The sequence below is a fragment of the Leptodactylus fuscus genome, chromosome 3 (assembly GCF_031893055.1).
Source record: "Leptodactylus fuscus isolate aLepFus1 chromosome 3, aLepFus1.hap2, whole genome shotgun sequence".
NCBI lineage: Eukaryota > Metazoa > Chordata > Amphibia > Anura > Leptodactylidae > Leptodactylus > Leptodactylus fuscus.
In genome coordinates, this window is record NC_134267.1 from 216,899,136 (window position 1) to 216,921,139 (window position 22,004).

The following is a 22,004-nucleotide window of genomic DNA, read 5'->3' on the forward strand; positions in this document are numbered from 1 at the left end:
TTAGCTGCAGAATTTACGGAAATGTTGAACAGGGCGCTATTTTTTCAGTGTCCTAAAAAAAAGGGACCGTCACTGCAAAGGGAAGCAGATTCTGCAAAATCAGTTTGGAATTATTAGGGTACCAGCTCACGCCCCCCACCAATACCCATGATATAAATGACTGCAGGTGAACAACCCTGTAAAACTGGCAGTGCAAAATGCATGCCAACATGGATTGGCTGCTAACAGAGATACTGAACAGGTAACAGAGAAGGCAGGGCTGCCATGAGGTGGGCACTGGAGGAAGGACGGAATACAAGGAGTGGAAGAAAGTGGAGACAGAGGGGGAGAGGAGGAGTGAGGCTGAGGAGGCTGCTGCTGCCGCCACCACTGTTACTGCTGCTGCTGCTGCTGCTCACCGCGCCTGCGCACTGCGGCTCCAGGGAGCCTTGATTTTGTCCGGGATTCCCAATTCTGCAGCACAGAGCGGAGCTAGCAGTGAGAACAGGCGCCGATCAAGAGGGAATTACCGCCAGCTACGGGCAAGCACGGCCGGGATCAGCCTCCTGACTGCCAGCTGCACCCCTCCAAGCCCCAGCCCGGAGATCAGAGGGCTCTGAGTACTGTGTGTCCATAAGGTGACTCTGCATTGCACCCTATGTAAGTGCCAATCACCCCCATCATCCTCATCCTCAGTGCCTATGCTACTGCTGCTGCTGTATGGAATGTATATGTCACATTGCAGATAAGTGAGGGAGGGAGGGGAGCAGCCTGGATCCTGCAGCACATAGGAGCTGTCCATGTCATGGATCTCTATGGGGCTCTCATCTTGGATTTGTCACATATGTTCCACTTACTGCAGTGCAAATCCAGATTTATCCCAAAGCTCATCATCCTGACACCCAATGGTGACCCCAGAGCATGAGCGGATTCAGTGCCCTGTGTGTATGCAGCATTTACAGGGGGTGCAGTGTGTGTATAGCATCTGTACTGGTGCAGCCCCTGTGATACATTGTATCCACACATCTTGGATACAAGTAGTGCCGCATCCTCTGATCATATGCACTCACACTGCCTGTGATGTATATAGTATATACTGTGTATATGGTGACTGGGTGGCACTATGTCATCTGCGCCCTGCATGTTGCTGCAGACAGTCCTGTAATGGGATCCTCAGCAGGTGATGGGCACCGGCGGGTATAATGTATGCCTCTTCTTACCCCTTATGTCATAAAAGATGTTACTGCATGTGTGTGGCAAGCCAAGGTCATACCGGTGCTAACCCCTTGTCTGCCACATGGGTCACCCATCGACCTGCCACTTTCTTAATGTATGAATGGTGCATGACCGCACGTGCCCGTTGCCATACCAAGCCTGATTTTTGCAATGTTTATGTTGACGTACGGACTGGTATTATCAGGTAATGGAGCGATGGCTTTATAATTGTTGTCTGGAGATTGTAACCATATTATGTGGAAATAAAGGCTGCAGATGGCTACAGAGTATTCTTAACAAATACCACATATCCATCCCTTTCCTATCTATCTATCTATCTATCTATCTATCTATCTATCTATATTATCTATCTATCTATCCATATCATATTTATCTATTCCATATTTATCACTTCTCTATCTGTCTCATATTTATCAATCATAGATATCGTATGATTCTCTATCCGACTTTCTGTCTATCTAGCCATCTGTCCACTCATACAGTATCTATATATCTGTGTATTTATCCATCTACCTATCCAATATCTATCTGTGTATCTATCAATCCCATATGGAAATATCTCTCTCGGCATATATATATATATATATATATATATATATATATATATATATATATATATATATATCTGTACCAAATCTATTTAGCTGTCTATTTATCTACCCATCCATCAATCAATCTGTAACATGTCTATCTATCCGTCCCATATCTATCTACGTATCCGTTCATATCATATCTTTCTCTGTACTTGTCTGTCTATCCGTCAATTCATACCATATCTGTCTATCCATCCATGTATACCAAATCTATATAGCTATCTATAATCCCTATCTCTCTCTATCTCCTCTCTATCTATCTACTGATCTATCTATCTATCTATCTATCTATCTATCTATCTATCTATCTATCTATCCTATTCCTGTGTGTCTCCCCTTCTCCTCTCCTACCTGGCGTGTTGTTATTTACCACGGCGTCTTTTGAAGGATTTGCTACTTATCCGGCAAAATCCATAAATCGGCACAATGTGATTAGGCTGTAAATCATGTATGCTTAAATAGTTCTACACGGCGATCCCATTAGCCCTTCCATGTGTTTGTCTGTCTCTGCAGAGACTGTATAGTAGTGATCATCTGCCGCTTGGAAAGGAAATGTGACGAGGAAATGACCTCTGGACAATGTTTAAGGTTATTTGTTAGAAAGACCTTGGTATTTGTCTGTGTAGATTGAAGACAAGCTAATGGCATCAGCTCAGTGGTGCCCCCTTTTCCCTATCGCTCTGCAGGATGCCTGGCGCTGCAGTGTCCCCCCACTCCGCTATGCAGTGAGACTCTCATGTGTATGACATGTATACCGTCCTCACGCTGCCTTTTGTCATATGGAGGCTTGGTAATATTATGCGTCTAACGGTGCCCTACACAACCCTATCTACCATATATTATATTTATACTGCCAGATGTGGCAGAGCTGAGTACGTCCATGTGGCAGAGCTGAGTTAACCATTTACTATCTGTGTCTTTACATAGAATTGCATAGCGGAGTCAGCTCTGCTACATCATATATAGGATTTACACTGGGTAAGATAGAAGCAACGCAACAGTATTTGCTATTATAGCAAAGACGGAGCTGTATGTTATAAAGGAAGTACAGTGCTGTATACGTGTAATTGGCGAATGCTGCAGTACATAAAGGCCATTCAGTCGCATGACAAGTTTGGCGGCAGAGACCTCATGTCGCAGAGCATCAACATAAAGGAACGGGGGGCGCTGTGTGGGTGAGCTATAGTTGGGTTATACTATAATGCCCATTACTACCATGTTATATGGGACTATTCCGATCCTTAGGACCTTATTGGAATTCATCATGCCTGTACCCGAATGCGACACAGCAGAGTTGGTCACATGTAGCTGTGTTGCATCCTTCAGATGTAGTAGAGCTGAGCATGTCACATACGTCATATGACATATGTCAGTATGGCATTACATAGGTCTGCAGGGAAATCTACTGCATTGTCGTAAATCTGCGACCTACTACAATAAAGTCAGATCTTGGCTTCCGATGTTCTTCTTTTATTCCTAGAACATTTGCCCATTTTTTTTCGTGCTCTGTAATTCTCTCTTGATTGTATTTTAGTGAGTCTGGTGTCCCGAATCGCCATAAGTCCTGGAGGATGGTATTGATTTATGATAAGTTATGCTAATAAGGAATGGCCATATTGTCGGAGATGAGAAGTGAATTTTATGATGAAGCAGAACTCTTTCCTTTATTAAAGACAATTTGCCCCTATCCTCCTATATATCCTATAGCTCTGTAGGGCCACCATATTGGTTGTCAGCCATCTTTTACGGTCATCTATAGGTTTCAGCAAGTAAAGGTTCTTCTACAATGAAAAGTTAGACAATTTTCTGTATTAAAGGGGTTGTCCACTGTCATAACATTGATGGCCTTTCCTTAAAAGCCTTGTCGGGGATATATAGTTTTCCACAAGGAAAAAATGCAAAACCAAAACTTCCTGCTGCTTCGGCGGAAGTCCTCGCTTCACGTAACCGCTGAGGCCACTCGGAGGCCTAAGGAAAGGACATGGTATGTGACAGGTGACGTATGTGAGTGATGTCCCGCTTCCTTTCCTTAGGCCACTGAGTGGCCTCAGCGCTTACGTGAAGCGAGGACTTCCGCCAGAAGAAGAAACGGGGACAGCGGAGCACAGATGGGTATGCTTTTTGAGTATTTTCACCATACTCAACTTGCTTGGTAAAAAAAACTGTGCATCCTGGATAACTCCTTTAAAAGGATTTTTCGCCCCTAAATGGACTTTCCATCCTCATGATGTTTCCACAGGATAGGTTGTCGTATGCAAGTAATTCCCCGGAAGCATCACTATACAGTGGACGAGGCTGCTACTCCTGAGGATAGGTCATCAGGGCTGGAAAACCCCTTTAAGAAAGACCATCAATTTTAGTGCGATAAGGGACTGACTGTCAGAACCCCAGTTTAGCTATTTTTATGTGACCACTGCTTCCGACATTGCGCCATTGATTAGTACTGAAGTGGTATCCCATTCAATAGTAGGTCAACCATTCAATCTCTTTCCATTACTGTAGCCGTGTCCCATTCAAGTACATGGCACACCACAGAAATAACTCATGACTGCCGCTATAACAGAGATAACAAGTGATCATTGCAGCTCTCGCCATTGCTCCTAATCTGTACGGGTCCCAACTACAACTGGACCCCGCCAACCTAAAATTGATGGCCTATTTTAAAGGCGTCCAGTTATGGAAACTTACTCCCTATCCACAGAATAGTGAATAAGTGTTTGATCACCGTCCTCTTTAGCGCCTCCTTGTGAATGGAGTGCCAGGGCTCTTGCTTGACCAGTTCTCCATTCACTTCTATGAGTGCGGGCCATGCAAGTGCACTGGTGCTCCATTCAGAAGGCTTTGGGGGATTTTCAGTTTCCCGTCCTCCTGATCACTAGGGGACCCGTTATTTGGGCCCCAAGAAATGTTATTCTTATCACCTGTCTTGTGGATAGGGGATAAGTGCCCATAACTGGCCAACCATTTCATTAAAGTGACTTATCCCTTTAAATTCCTCTTAGTTTTCAAGATCTCTGCTTGCTGTTATTCCGTAGAATCTTTCATTATAGACTTCTATTAGCCACAAATCTGACCTGTTACTTTCTGGACACATAAGTGCGCAAATACTTACAATACACAGCTGTGACTACTGTACGGTAAGGCCCAATACACACATCCATAGCTTTTACAGATCAGTGCCTGGGCTGCAGAAACCGTCCACAAAATATGGAATAGGTTTTATCATCCCTGTCTGTATTTGACTCTGGGATTATACTATATATATATACAAGTCTTTTTGCAGATCTGTGATTACAGATGACATATGGATGCCGTACGGACATGTTTTTTTCTGGAGTACAAATCCGTGGTTTTGCAGACACTTAAAAGAACACTGTTGTGTGCTGGGGGCCTAAAGCCGTATTCACATATTCAGGATGGGAACAGGTTTCACGCTTATTCCATACCAAAACCTTATTCATATCCAAAAATAATCTGAATACAAAGCGCATGGATGGGTTTTGTAACCACTTTGTATCCATAGGAACCTAATCTATACAGAAAAAAATCTGCAAAAATATTTGACGCTGCACGGAAGAGCCCCATGTTATTGAATGCGCCTATTCCCTGTGCCGGTACCCGACACATTTTTGGAGGAAATTTAAACCTCGACTTTTGATTTTTACCTTGGTTTCTGCAGAAAATACTTATAAGGGTGCATTCACACGATGTAACGTGGCACTGATTCTTGCACGATAACTCGTGTAAGAATCAGCGCTGCAAAACAGAATCCAGTGGGTTCCGTTTAGCGCGCGTAACACATTGAAGACAATGGGATTCTGTTTTTTGCAGCACTGATTCTTACGCGAGTTATCATGCAAGAATCAGTGCCGCGTTGCACCCTTAGATATGACAAATCTGACATAAGTGAACTCGGTTTCTGCGGTAAATACATGTCAGATATGACAACTCTGACGTGTGAACAGACCCTAACTGTAACGATCCATCACAGTAACGATTCTTCACTGGCAGTAACCGATGGATGACAGCAAGCAGAGATCTTGAAACCCATGAGGAAATAATAAAGTATATTGGTAAATTCTATAACATTACAGTGTACAATGATAATTCAGTACATACAGTACATGAGGAATATTTTCCAGTGCATGTCAATGTATGACAATAAATACACCCGCCTGTCATCTGGTCACCATGGAAGCAGCCATTTCGAGAACTTGATGCCTGACAGAAGTAGATGATGGGCAATCATGTGGATACCGAATGATGCCATTTAAAAGCTGTCAAATTAGATGTGTCCAGAGCAGCTCCGTATAGATGGCAGCCGCAGATATAGCATGGCGTGCTGGTGACAATCACATTTTAATTGATCTTTTGAACAGTTTGGTGCACTGCGGTACACTCTTATCTGAGCGGCGAGTGCAGCTCTTTTCATCCGGTGCTTCCTGTTTCATGAATAGAATTCCATCCTTGCAGTAAACACTGACACACAGACAGGTCAGCAGGTTAGTGTAAATTTGCATTGTGGTGTAGCTTTACATGCCATTCCTGGTATGTGAAAACCAAGGTGAAATCCTATATGGACCCTATGATACCATATCAGCTCTTGTCTCATATAAGTGACTTCGATAAATCGTTGGGACAATCCGTCCTGGTCTGCTGTGCATGGTTGAGAAATAATTTATGTACATTGAAGAATTCGGAGTTTAAGGTTTCTGAGAGAAAAAAATCCAAAATGTTTTGCTTTTGCCCCTGTGCTGTATCTGTAATATCATCATTTACTTGGAATATATCAAAATTTATTTAATAAAATCAGGTGAAATATATCACTTTATTTTTTTTTTATTTTCTTATTTTAGAATTTTTTTTATTCTACTTTTTGTACATGAATATGTGGGCGACCATTTTCCCTGAGCTTCTTCCCTGCTGTGTGAACAGCATTTAGGGATATGCTTTACAGCACTCTCATGGCCATAGACAGCAATAAACTAGAGTCCACTCATTGAGGTCTAAGGCTGGTCTTACATGGCCGTAATGTAAGTCCGCAAATGGTTGCGAGTTCTCAATTGCGGACCATTTGCGGACACATATTCAGTGCCTTACACCACCGGCTATTTTGTCTGTGGTGTGCCGGGCCGCAACCGAGGTCCGCAATTTATAGCACATGTCCGCAAAGGACCTGAATTGTGGCACTGCACGAACTCGCGCATAGAACTCTATGGGCGAGTGCGGCAGAACAAGGGCGTTTGCTGTGTCTATTTTGAAAATCAGAAACTAGTGTTGCTGATCAGCAACTTGCGGACCGTACATTCAATACGGTCGTGTAAGACCAGCCTGAGGCTGAGGCCCCACCTTGCAGAAGCGCAGCTTTTTCTGTTGCGGATTTTGTTGCATTTTTTTTTGAGCCAAAGTCACGAGTGGATTGAGCAGAAGGTAGAAGCATAAGACCTTCCTATATATTTCCCATTCCTCTTGTAGCCATTCTTGGCTTTGGCTCAAAAAAACGCAACAAAATCTGCAACAAAAAAAGCTGCGTTTCCGCAACATGGAGCTTAAGGGAGAGTTTTTCAGACATGCATAGCGCAAGGAGGGAGAGTAGATAAGATGTGAGATCATCTATTGTTCGCAGTGGATACAATGATGGGCCAGTAGTGTTATCTATAGAGGTGTTATCCTTTATTCTAATATTGTCTGTGATGTAAATAAAATGACAGCTGCAAAGAAAACCTCTACAAGTTTCGGTTGAAAATGACGTGGTAAAGCCCTTTTTTGAAAATAGGAGGGTGACATGGAAATTTTTTTGTTTTTAAATTATCAAAAATTCTTCAAATATTCAACATACAAATTGGTTAAAAATTGTGGTCAGTTGGGTGGCACATGTCCTTTAAGCGGGACTGACAACAGTGAGAAGAGCGGTGCTGCTTCTGCAAAAGAAGCTGAGCCTTTTTTAGGTCTTCCAAAAACAGCGCCACCCCAGCACTCAGGTTGTACATGGTATGGCAGCACAGCTCAATGAAGCCGAGCCACAATACTAGACAGAACCCCTAAGGTATTTGATATTTGTTAAATGGAAACGTAGTTTGCTTATTAATCCCTACTCAGTCGTGCTGCTTGGGTTGCTGCATAATAGATGATCCATGACATGTTCGGATCACAATGTTACTTTATGGTATTATTACCATTTTGTCATGGCGGTACATACAGCACCCTGGTTTCCTCTCACAAAGAAATGCTTGCTTTATAGAGTATTTGCACTTTGGAAACCACTTGTATTTTTTCAGTGCATTTAAAAAGCTAAATGATAAAAGTATTGCACATAAGCAACAAAAATGTACTAGCTGTGTGTTTATAGCTCCTATACGGACCTGTGTCCAAATAAAACCCTGCTCGTCCGAGCACTAACTAAATGGTAAAATAAACTAACTATATGTGTGGCTTACTACCAACCACACAAACAAGCAAAATAGCACATTATGGTCTCACCAGACTCTCAGTAATCCGGGACAGACCCAGGCGACTCCTCTCGCTCCCAGGATCTGCCCTGAAGTGCAGGCTCGGCAGCCTTTTATGGCCCAGTAATGAGCGTAAGACCCATACCTAGGCTGAGGCCTACACAGGACCCACACTAGACCACACATAGGTCAGAAATCTAGGAGCGTTATACCGTGACACCAGTACTCTGCCTGTCACCTTCTCACAATATACTGTATATATAACAATACTCACTCTGTCAAGGTGTGATGGAGGATTATGTCACATGTCCATGTCCGTGTTGTAAAAAGCATGACACATTATGGTTGGTTCTTTGGACATTTATGAAATTTCTTAAAGACGTGGTTAAGTATATTTTCCTATGAAATTGTTGAATCCCTGCGGTAAATGGAAGGTATTAGGTATATGTTCAATAACTAATTGACACATTTTCTGTTGAAATTTGTGTAATTTCATAGTTTTGTGCAGGCTTCTATTGTTCGGGACATAACTGACAGTCTGACAATGGCGAAGGAAGGAAATTTATTATTACTCAACACATCATGAATAGATGTCGTGTTCATAGTTTGCCATTAACCAACCTGACGTGCAAATATTACACTTGATTTGTGCCAAAAACATGAAAAATTAGCACATTACTAGTAAATTTGTTGGCCTTCAAATACTTATATTTTGTTTGTTTTTTTCTAAATGCACGTTATGGGGCTTGGATATTTTATATATACTCTATTACACTAGCATTTGCCCAATGCTGGCCATTGCTATAATATTTGATAAGGGGCTGTATTGGCTGGGGGGCAAAAGTCACATTCAGTTCCCACTTGGAAATTTTGGCAAGGTTTGGTTAAATTGTGTTTAGTTGGTCAGGCCAATGGATGAATGAACTGGAAGAGTGATAGTTTTATGGTGCAAAAATGAGTGCAGTGTAGTTGTCGCTCTGTAGCTGTTACAACATGTTTTAATCAGCAGGGGGTGACAATGAGCACTGGAAAACAAAAACTGAGGCATGGTAGAAGAACATAGAGTCTGGATCTAAAATAGAAATCTATTTTTTGAATTTTTTTTTATACGGTCCCTTACAGTGGCCTCTAATAGTTGAAGAAGCTGGGGAGATTTGGCCATGTTTATTTTTATAAGCCCCATGGTCCTCACCCCAACAGTCTATGTCTATTTGAGAAGATATCCCATTAGTATTGAAAGATACAGATAAAGGAGTTCTTCATCTTCTGGTCCTAGAGGTTTATGTTATAAATGTCTTCTGTTGGACTTACTTCTTGCTTGGATTTTGTCACCAGAATCTAGCATATCAACCTTGCACAGTAGGTAGATAGGTTAGGGTCACCTGAATCAAACAGTGTTTTCCCTTTGTGAATTACTACCTTTTTTCCCGAGTGGGGGCATGGCAATGCACGGGCCATGAGTTTCATCTTACAAAAAGCTGGAAATGCCTTGGAACCTTGTCACACCTTTGTAGAGCAATGACAAACTGGCCATATATATATATATATATATATATATATATATATATATACTTGTATCAGCAATTAATCCTTTGGGTATTAGATCATTAAATCTAATGGTGTCGTGTTTGTTCTATGACCCCATTACCTTTTAGAGAGACATGTGAGTGGGATTTCCTCTGAGCCCAGTCCTAATTCAGTAGTGGTGGCGGTGTGTGTCTGGGGTGCATGGACTAAGTTGGGGTGTGATTTGCACTCTGAGTGAAGGATAAGTGCAAGATTAAGTGAGTAGAGCGAATTAACCCCTTATAGCCGCACCCACATCATGCATTAGGACAGTCTATAGTGACACAGAGATATTGACATTTTATCAATATGCAAATGAGCTATTTGTAGGAACACAGATGTTGCTGCTTAACTTTTTGAAGGAGCAATGACATCCTCATTGCTTCATTAGCACAACGATATAAATGGTGATATCTGGAAAACATGGGCACTGATTCACAAGGGGAAAACACTGTGTGATTCAGGTGACCGTAAGCGATCTACTATATCTGTAGAGTGGGTTGATCTTTTCTGTTCTGATGACGCATTCCCTTTAAAGGCCTTAGACTAGGGTTCCTAGAGTCCCTACTCAACTTTTTGGCTCTTGCCCTAGAAAAAACAATTACTAAATAATGCTAAATTGCCTTTAAGCTCTCAGCTTTACGAATTGTCTCGAATTATGTTAAAGAGGAACTTTCATCGGTTGGGGCACATGCGGTTTCATATATCGCTAGAAAGACGACAGTGCGCTGAATTCAGCACACTGTCAGCTTTCACGATCTGTGCCCCGGATGAAGAGCTATTGGTGCCGGTACTGTAGCTCTTTACCGTCAGAAGGGCGTTTCTGACAGTCAGTCAGGAACGCCCTTCCTGACAGCAGCGCCTATAGCGTTGTACTGTGAGAGCGGGGAGGAAGGCCTATCTCCTCTCCTGATAGTGCTGCTCCATAGACGAGTACTGGGGGGGCGTTCCTCCCCTCTCTCACAGTACAGCGCTATAGGCGCTGCTGTGAGGAAGGGCGTTCCCGACTGACTGTCAGAAACGCCCTTCTGACGGTGAAGAGCTACGTTACCGGCACTGATAGCTCTTCACCCGGGGCACAGATCGCGAAAGCTGTGAAATGTTGTGAAATTGGCTTTCTAGCGGTATATAAAACCACATGTGCCCCAATTGGCGAAAGGTCCTCTTTAAGATTGTGCCTAGATTTAGCCTTTGAGAAGGTCTTGTTAATTTTCAACCAAATGTATTATAATATCAGATCCCAAATATCTTTTTGAGTTCCTTCAATATTGTTGGAAATATTTATTGCTTTTTGTAGAATTGTCTATTCATTTCAATGTGGAAGTCTGATTTATATGTCCTCCATGTCTCCCCAGACCCTCACTTACAGGTGACCTTTATCTTCCACAAGCTTCCTGCTAGGTGACCTAAGGATCTGAAACCATTTGTATAGTCGTTGACTGAAGACAGAGGACAATAGTTTCAAGCGGAGCAAATAAGGTTACCATCACTATACACAGTCAATACAAAAACTACAATTGACTTCTACAAGTTGCCAAGTTGAGATTAGTGCTTTTAATCCGCCTGTTGTTTGTTTAGCTTTTGCAATATCCGACCTGATCGTCTTTACCTGATGACCTTTTGACAGGTTTTTTGCTTTCAGTATCCTCAAAAGGCCTCGCGGGAACAGGGTTGAGTTTTGTTTGTTGACCTTGGTCTCCTTGGAAGTTGTCGGCATGAGTGGGCATGAATAACATGTTTCTTGTTGAGCGGTCCTGGATTTGAGCACACCACCGCACATGGTAATGTTTTTACAAAAACACATGAGATGAAAAGTTTTTGTTTTCCTCTCTGTAGGTAGTGCTCTAAATATTATTCATACAAGCAAATGTGGCGTCATTGGAAAAGGTTTTTTCCACTTTAGGATTTGTATGCCCTTGGGTGGTGGATAGATTTTTATCTTCCCTTGTGGTGCCTAATGGTACTCATGTACTTTAGAATAAGGTTGACTGAACATGCCAGTTTTGATGGCAATGGTTGACTATATGACGTGTTAAGGGGTCTTCCGACTCTTCTTACAAATGTGGGAACGGCACCATCATCAGCATTCTTGATCTGTCTGTGTATTGAGTAAAGTCTGGAGGAATAGCTATTGGCCGAACTAACACGAAACGAGAGGTTTTCAGGGCTGAATTAGAAACTCAGGGACGGCAAAATAGAGAGTTACCAGGGACCTTCTTGACCAAGAGACTTCCTCCTCTTAAAAGCACTTCAAAGATTTTTTTCTATAGCAAGATATAACAGACAAAAACTCTCTTTTCCTTGTTCGCAAGTCCTGATCCTACATCTGCGTGCACTAATAACTTGAGAAAATCCCATGATTGAGTGGCTCCGTATAACTCATTGGTCCAGGGGCCCTACTGATCAGGCATTTATGACCTAGCCTGAGGATAGGCCATAAAAAAATTAAGCCCAGACAATGCCTTTAAGAGAAGTAGTTTTTTGCTATTTCTCTTGACACCAGCTTGGTGCTCCCTTTTAGTTTTGATGCAAAAAATCCTGGAACATAAGGTAAGTCCGAGCTATAGTGGCCTTTGAGGCAATACACTGTCTACCAATAAGTATTTGGACACCTACGCAAATGAAGATATCTGCGGTTGTGATGTACGACACGTCTTCCGCCGTTAAATTGGAAACAGCATTGGCATTAGTCGCAAGCAAGATGCCATAAAGTGCAGAGTTGTCCGATTTCGAGAAAGGGGTAATTGTAGGGACCACAGAAATGGTCGATCCTGAAGGGACATAGTGAGTGAACTGAATTATCGAAAACTGACAGTGGCCTATGTGATTATGAAGTGGGAGGTGAACGGTGATTGTTGGAATGTGCCCCGAGTCGGCAGAGCCCCGAAACTGGGAGATGGAGACCGACGAGTGCTGGCCAGAGAAACCGCAGCCAACCGATGGCTCACATACACCAGGAGTCTCACCAGACATCCAGGAATATTGTGTCGCTCAATACCATCCGTAAGGAAGCATCTGCTGGGGTCTACCAACTATTGGATATCAATAAATTTTGTTTTTCTATTCTACCATAGGGGTCCAGATACTTATTGGTAGACAGTGTATTTGTTGGGTCCCGGAATGGCAGTATTATCTGAAACTAATGTAAAGCCTACGTAACAATTTTGGCTGCTGTACAGGATTACAGTCACATGACTGAAGTTTACACAGGACAATATCGAATTGCACAACGTTTGAAAACATCAAAGATTGCAGCTAACGGAAAATGTGGTGACGTGAGACTCGAGCCGCTCCGTGTCATGGTGATAGGAGTTGCAACGCAGTCACATCCCAGTCAATTTCAGTAGTCAACCAAATTGTATGCTGCACTAAAGTCACCTTTGACCAAATTTGTGATTCTACTTTCCTGGTGTGGATTGGTGCCAAGTGATAGTCTTAAATATAACATAATGTAGATATTTTCATCGTTTTCTGGTGCTAGATCCGTGTTGTCTTGTCTGCTCTCTCATGCAGAGGATTGGATATTTTTCCCCTAGCTGAATTTTCACTTTTGGCTGGAAATTTCCCTTAAATGCCAGCAAAATATTCTATAGTCAGGGAATTTTATCTTTTTCTTCTCCCTCAGTGTTACATTAGTACTGCATGAATAATGATGTGCTGTATGCTTGTAGCAAAGTACAGCATTTTGTGCGCGGGTTTTTTTATCTCCTCGTGCTATGTTTCTTCAGAACAGGATGGTATCGCACATAATGACCATAGCTCATAATAGGAACATGATGACTGAATCTCCTGGATACTGTGTACACTGCTCCTTGGAGCGTGGAGTGATGCCTTTCATTACATTGAGAGCGCTCCTCGAACCTGAACAGACATGCCAACATGCTACTTATGACACGTGTTTGCATTTGACTGAACATGATCAAGACCAACAGTGCCAATTCCAACAGGCGGATATGTTCCTCAGCGACTGGCACCCATTTCAAAGTGGCAACTTTTGGCAAAGTCATTTGGGTTAATAAACTTGAAGAGATTGTGCAACACTCCTATGTTTTTACACACCTTGGTTTCAGATGTTTACCCTCTGCCAAGGTAAAATTTAAAATCTTCTTGGACTGTTGCATATCAGAAACCTCCATCAAGAATCTTGGTGTTTCAGTTATTCTCCAACTTTGGATGGTGGACCTAAAGGGTGGGCTTCGCGAAGAAAGAGTGATCACCAAGTTCAGCAGCAGGACAGCTTAAGAGCTGCCAAAACGCCAGAGCAGGCTAACCATCAACGGCAGCAATTTGCTAAATATGCTCATTATGTGGTGTCCCAGCAAGCTGCTGAGATGCCAGAACAATCACGGGCACTGTGCAAGGAGCAACTTCAGTGCCAGGCCAACTTGAGAGCTGCCGAAACGCCGGAGCAAGCGGATCATCAACGCCAACAACACACTCATTATATGGCTTTCCAGTGAGCTGCGGTGATACCGGAACAATCACAGGCATGGTGCGAGGAACACGTTCAGCAGCAGGACAGCTTAAGAGCTGCCGAAATGGCAGAGCAGGCAAACCATCGACGGCAGCAATTTGCTGAATATAGGCGGATCATAGATGCCAACAACCTGAAGACGAAGTCGCAGGCAGAGGCTAGTACTCAATAAGGCCAGAAGTGATATGAGGAAGAAGTTGTAGAAAGGAAAAAATTTAGTAAAAATTAGGTACGTCTGTTCTCTGTTCATGTATCTGTGCTATATTACTGGACATCTGGGTAATTGAAGTCAAATAAAGCCATGGCATTTTGGGATTCTCACTTGGTACCTTCAAACAAGCCACTGTGTTAAAATTTCCCAAGATTGAAAAGGCACTAGCTAAAAGTAGTTCTTACCCTTTTGTGACTTATTGGATCCTTTTCGATTAGAAGTAGTTTTGAAGATCACCTATTAATGTTCATTGTGATATTAAAGTTCACTTGAAGGGAGAATTGTAGTTCAGAGGTTATAGGTATCCGCATTCAAAAAGTTGACTTTTGAGAAATATTTTAATATGTGTAAATGTGGCTCCTTGGTCTCTTCTTGGTGCAAATCCTCCAAGTGATCTTGAAAATTTTGCAGTTTAAAGAATTATCTTGGGTGGACTGTAACGTTGCCCATACAACTTCAATACTTTTTTGGCCAAGTGTATTTTTGTTCTCAATGGGTAGAGACACTGCCAGATGCTTAGTGGCGGTTTATCTCCCTCAGGGTTTACAACTTATCACGTGTGATCCTTCTTCCTCTCACTTCATCAGTCTAAGCCCTCCAAAATTGGTGCACCCGCTGATACAATGAGCTTGGTCAACTTTGTTCTAATGTTTAAGTGGGCCTTTACACATCAGGAGCTTCCAACACAAACTTATGACTGTTCGGTGACTCTAGGGACTGATGTGTAGCCAATGTCAGACTGGCCCACCAAAGTACCAGAGGATCATCTGGCGGGCCAAGGCTCTAGCCAAGTAATCATCCAGCAGAAGACATCCAGAGTTGAAGGTCTATTTCTTAGGTGATATTTGAGGGTGAGGTTTTTTATGTGGTGGGTCCAAGGAACCTCATTCGATATAGACTGGGTTAGGTGAAAACAATAAAAAAAATAAATAAATCACTTGGTCCTTCGATCCGATCCTTCTGCTAAGTTATCTTACCAAAGAGAACCTTCTTGCTGGCTGTGACGTCCCGCTTCCCTCCCACTGAAGCCACTGATTGGACTCATTGGTCACATACAGTGGGGGACTTCTGCCGGAAGACAACAATGGACCGGCAGAACTGGACTGCCCATGGAGGCATCGGTGCACCTGGGAAAGGTATGATTTTTTTTTAAAAAAAATTTTCACCTCTCCCGGCCTTCTTAAAATATAACATTTTTGTCTGTACAACTTTTAAGTAACCCTTAAGCGCCACCCAGAGACGTGGCATGTACCTGTAGGACTACACGTACCACAGATGGAGAACCCGGGCTTTATGACGTATCGGAGAATGCGATATATAGAAGAAGCCTGGACATGACTTCCTTTTGCTTTCCTTTCTCGGTTTATGTAACCTTCTCTATTATTGCAGTTCTTGATGGTAAATTGCAGGCTTGGTACTGATACAAGGTCTATGGGTAACTGCCCACTACAAGGATCTAGGCCAGGAACTGTTTCCAGATCATTTCTGCTGGACATTTATTACATCTGTTGCTAGGAAACTAGGCTTTAGCTTCAGAAACAAAGGGTTGCGATTTCTCATCCCCCGTACACTTTGCTGGATGGAAAGCCAAGAAGTGTGCAGCCCCGGTAGAAGGAATGGAAGCCTTAACCCTTTCCTCCTGCTGTACCTAGTTCATAACAAGATAAATAAGCAAAAAATTGCAAAAAAATCACATTGGAGGTTTATAGCTAGTTGGGCGTTCCGTTGACGGTTGTATACACTTGTTCCTACAAACCTATGTGAGGTTCACATGACACCTAGAGAGGGAAGGGCAAATCCTAGAAACCAGATGGACCTAAATGCTTAAAGGGGTTGTCCAGGAATTGTACAAGGAGGCTGAGGAAGGTGGAAAAAAAAAAACCATACAGCGGTTGGGGGCAGCAGAGTACTGGGAACAGGTGAGTGTGGGTTTTTTTTCACCCTCCCGGGTCTTCTTGCAGAAAACTGTATATTCTGCACAACCCCTTTAACTTTTTGTGCTGTTTTCTATTGATGTCTATGAAAGCCTCTGGGTGCTGAATTATATGATGCTTGCCTGCTCTCCCAGAACATGCCCCCCCCCCTAAAAAAAAGGATTACTTCTCAGACTCCTGGAAGAGCCGACAAATCCACCAAATACAGTGTATTTCTCCCACCTCCTCCGGGATGCCAGTCGTGTTATATGGGACCTTATTGTGCTGGCCACATCCGAAGAAGAGGCATGGCGGCCACAATGTCCTCTACACAGTGTACAGAAGCAAACAGCTCCATTCTCCGTGTAGTGGCCATGTCAGGGTGTTGCAACTCAATCCCCATTCACTTGAATGGGAAACTGAGTATGTCAGATAACTCCATTAACTGCAAAGTCAATGGAGTTATCTGCTTCCCCACCAATCAGCTAATAGCTGCAGTCACAGCACAGGAACTACACAGTGTACAGAAGCAAACAGCTCCATTTTCCGTGTAGTGGCCATGTCTGGGTGCTGCAGTTCAGAGTATGTGAGTATGGAACGGCCACTTCAAAGTTAATGGAGTTATCTGCTTCCCCACCAATCAGCTAATAGCTGTAGTCACAGCACAGGGACTACACAGTATACAGAGCCAGAATCAGACAGCTAGTGCGCAGCCTGGTTGCTTCCCTTGAACCTGGACAAAGCTGTCTGCACCCTCACTGATCAGCATATAGAAACAGCCACAGTGCCGGGTTATGTAGTGTAAGCCGATGGCTGGTCAGGTAATGGAGGGGGTGTACATCTCTCCCAGACTACTCAGGTGGGTGAGATGAGAAAACTCCAGGAATGTTTGTTCTCAGCAGACAACTTTCGTCTGCTGAGCATTTTGGTAAATGCTGAGTACTGTGCTGGATTTTTAGGAATAACAGGTAGGATTGGTAGTGGGACCTGTCATTCCACCCCCCTCCAGTCCACACTTTGGGGATGTCCCGGCAGCAACTCAGCTACAGAGAGTCTGCTCATAAAGGAGGCTTAAGAAGCCAGCTCCAGCAGCAACACTTGGGCAGAGTTTGGCTGGAAAGTGAAAGAGAGAGGTCATATTTTGGAGCTGTGTCCTGCATGATTCTGCTGGCTCTTGATTCTGAGGTAACCTATTCTATGTTTAGTTAGAGCCTAGCCGGGCAGGGATTTATTTTTGTATTGTTTCCTTTTGTTGCTGCACTACCTTTTTGAGTGAAAATAAACTCTACTTTTGTTTTGGACTAAAGAATCTGGACTTGTGTGTCTATGCCACCCCACCTAGCAACCCCAGACCCTGACAGTAGCTGCCATTCTAATGAATGAGAGCTGTGCTGCAGCAATCCGGCATGGTCACTAGATAACAGATGGAGTCGTAAACTGAACAGTTCTTGTGTTGCAGCTCAGCTACAGTCCTATGAAAAAGTTTGGGCACCCCTATTAATCTTAATAATTTTTAGTTCTAAATATTTTGGTGTTTGCAGCAGCCATTTCAGCTTGATATATCTAGTAACTGATGGACACAGTAATATTTCAGGATTGAAATGAGGTTTATTGTACTAACAGAAAATGTGCAATATGCATTAAACCAAAATTTGACTGGTGCAAAAGTATGGGCACCTCAACAGAAAAGTGACATTAATATTTAGTAGATCCTCCTTTTGCAAAGATAACAGCCTCTAGTCGCTCCCTGTAGCTTTTAATCAGTTCCTGGATCCTGGATGAAGGTATTTTGGACCATTCCTCTTTACAAAACAATTCAAGTTCAGTTAAGTTTGATGGTTGCCGAGCATGGACAGCCCGCTTCCAATCATCCCACAGATGTTCAATGATATTCAGGTCTGGGGACTGGGATGGCCATTCCAGAACATTGTAATTGTTCCTCTGCATGAATGCCTGAGTCGATTTGGAGCAGTGTTTTGGATCATTGTCCTGCTGGAATAGCCATCCCTGGTCTAACTTCAACTTCGTCACTGATTCTTGAACATTATTCTCGAGAATCTGCTGATACTGAGTGGAATCCATGCAACCCTCAACTTTAACAAGATTCCCAGTGCCGGCATTGGCCACACAGCCCCAAAGCATGATGGAACCTCCACCAAATTTTACAGTGGGTAGCAAGTGTTTTCCTTGGAATTCTGTTTTTTTTGGACGCCATGCATAACGCCTTTTTGTATGATCAAACAACTCAATCTTTGTTTCATCAGTCCACAGGACCTTCTTCCAAAATGAAGCTGGCTTATCCAAATGTGCTTTTGCATACCTCAGGCAACTCTGTTTGTGGCGTGCTTGCAGAAACGGCTTCTTTCTCATCACTCTCCCATACAGCTTCTCCTTGTGCAAAGTGTGCTGTATTGTTGACCGATGCACAGTGACACCATCTGCAGCAAGATGATGCTGCAGCTCTTTGGAGGTGGTCTGTGGATTGTCCTTGACTGTTCTCACCATTCTTCTTCTCTGCCTTTCTGATATTTTTCTTGGCCTGCCACTTCTAGGCTTAACAAGAACTGTCCCTGTGGTCTTCCATTTCCTTACTATGTTCCTCACAGTGGAAACTGACAGGTTAAATCTCTGAGACAACTTTTTGTACCTTCCCCTGAACAACTATGTTGAACAATCTTTGTTTTCAGATCATTTGAGAGCGGGCTGTCCATGCTCGGCGACCATCAAACTTAACTGAAATTGAATTGTTTTGTAAAGAGGAATGGTCCTAAATACCTTCATCCAGGATCCAGGAACTGATTAAAAGCTACAGGAAGCGACTAGAGGCTGTTATCTTTGCAAAAGGAGGATCTACTGATCTTTGCAAAAGGAGGATTAATGTCACTTTTCTGTTGAGGTGCCCATACTTTTGCACTGGTCAAATTTTGGTTAATGCATATTGCACATTTTCTGTTAGTACATTAAACCTCATTTCAATCCTGAAATATTACTGTGTCCATCAGTTACTAGATATATCAAGCTGAAATGGCTGCTGCAAACACCAAAATATTTAGAACTAAAAATTATTAAGATTAATAGGGGTGCCCAAACTTTTTCATAGGACTGTATCAGCAGATTGGTGGGGGTGTCAAAACTCCACTGATCCTTAGTATAGATAAACAATATCTTTTGCCCAGAAGACCCCTTTAAATCTAATGGGTAAAGTATATGCACCAAAGACAAGGTCAGGGTCAGCAGTCCAATGGGATACAATGTCACCATCATCTGTACTAAGAATGACCTATTATCCCCTATAGGATTGTAATGTAAGTAATTTAAGAACAATTACCATAAACGTGGATGGTGAGAAATGCGCTGGTGGAGACGCATCCATCTTCATATATATAGCAACAACAACATCTGTTCATTGCCGATGTAGCAGTGTCGACCATCGCGTTGACCCAGAGGACTATCCGCGCACAGTCTAGTGCCGAGTAGACACATCACATAAATCACATAGTGGAACGATTGTGCCTCTGCACACAAAAAGCGATGCTGCGCTTGTACTACAGCTTTGTTTAATTGCTTCTTTTAATTTGTCTGTATCGATTTACTATTACATTGCTGCTGAATCTGCGCCTTCTACATCCCTTTGTTTCTACTCGTATTATTAGGTTTTTTTCCCCAGACTGTCATGAAGGAAAACCATAAGAAAATAAGTTTTTATATCTGTCTCCAGAAGCCTACGTGTGGGCTGTCATGTGGGTGTTCATACTAAAGTAAAAAAAGAACCGTCCTCTTGTGTATTCGCTTAAAGCGGTACCTCCAATTATAAAACAACTTAACATAAATGGCTAGTACGTGGGCATATAGGAAACTGTGGAATATATCCTATTAAAGAAATCTGTTTTATTCTCAATTTATCAAGCTGAGTTACTTTTTACTTATTAGTCTACAGAGAGGGGAGAGGGAGCAGGAGGCTGCTGGAAAAGGCACAGCTGTTAGTCTATGAAACTGCTGCATCTTCACGTTAAGACTCTACCATTGTACAGAGCGTGGCATTAAATCAGTAAACAGCTCTCCCCTTCTCCATAGACTTCTGTGTGATCTGAATACTGATATGGACTCTATGAAAACAAGCAGTTTGAGTGATAGAGGAGGAAAAGTGGTTCTACAATTGGAGGTGCGCTTTAATTGCTTCTGGACCTGAACTTGTTGACCATACAAGTCTGGGGGATTCACTTTTAAAAAGGACCTTTCATTTAGCTGCGGAGACCAGAAGACGCTCACGGGCAGACACTTTGCAAACCCATTCAAATGAATGGGTTTGAAAAGTGACTGCTGCTTTCCGTCTCCTGTCCAGTTTCTCGGGTAGAAGAAAGATGGTAAACTAAAAGCAGAGACCGAGGCGCAGGTGTGAACCCATCCTGAGTTATTCGCTTATTTCAAAATATGCAAATGAGCAATCTGAAGCACCAAGGGCTACTCTATAACTCCAAACTACCACGCCCGCGCTGCACTAATGCGCAGGCACAAATACGAGAACACAGGGCCAGGTGAAATTTCAGTTTAGCTCCCTGACCCTGTCACTCCATAAGAGGCGAGGGTGGGCGTATTAGAGCATTTGGCGGGATGGACTTCTCATTTGCATACTGTGAAATAAATATCTCCACACAAGACAGGGATTTTCATGGGGAAAAACATGTTACATTCAGGTGAGCCGGACCTATCTTGTGACTAAGCAAGTCGCCACTTGACTGCTATAGCCTAATTTATAGAGATGCGCGAGTAGTATTCGATCGAATACCTCCCTTTGCATAGTTATTGGTGTACTCAATCGAATACCAATAAATAAATATTAAATATTCGATGCCCCTCCCACCTTTTTTACACCAAAAACTATGAAGGGGAGGTATTCGATCGATTATACTTGCTCATCTCTACTAATTTACATCAATGCCAAAAGGGCCTATAGCTATGGAAAAGCTGAATGGATTTGGATAAACAAATCACCAATATGTGCGGGGTTACGACATCTATCATAGGTCTGGTTCACATCTGTGTTCGGGCCATTCCTTTCCCCTCTCCACATGAAAAATGCGGAGAGAAATGTCCTGCATTTTTTGTGCAGAAACCACACGGACCCCATTATAGTTTATGGAGTCCACAGGTTTCGTTAGATAACCGCTTTTTTATGTGGAATAGGTTTCTGTTCGGGGGTCCCCAAGCTGACTCCCCGAATGGAAACCCATGCATGGGGCATGGGGCTTTTCAGACCTGGTGACAGTTCTTTTTAACTGCAGAGGTCAACCTAAGGGACTTTTTTGGTTATCAATGGAAAATCCCTTTAAGATATGGCATACAAAGAGTAATGTTCAGTGTGTCTTTAAGTAATCCACTAAACTGCGGCAGGCAGAACAAAGGCCTGTGGATATTTTTCTTCCATGTTGTTATAAGTGAAATTTTATTCTTGTTTATAGCCTCAACCTTCACCATCATCCCCTTGATTCCCCGCTGCCTCCGCCACCGCCGCCGCACTCTCCTCTAGCACCGCTTTATACCAATCGGAAACCATGATTGCTACTGACAAGTGGCTTGTGTCCT

General features: G+C 42.9%; 1 protein-coding gene across 1 annotated transcript in view; it reads left to right on the plus strand.

Annotated features, from left to right (window-relative positions):
• Window positions 1-338: 338 nt before the first annotated feature.
• The window catches only part of VSNL1 (visinin like 1), a 123,218-nt gene continuing 101,552 nt past the window's right edge, over window positions 339-22,004 (plus strand). Inside the window, exon 1 of the mRNA XM_075269174.1 lies at window positions 339-639. The gene's annotated coding sequence lies outside the window, so the exon portion shown is untranslated. The remainder of the gene's footprint in view (window positions 640-22,004) is intronic.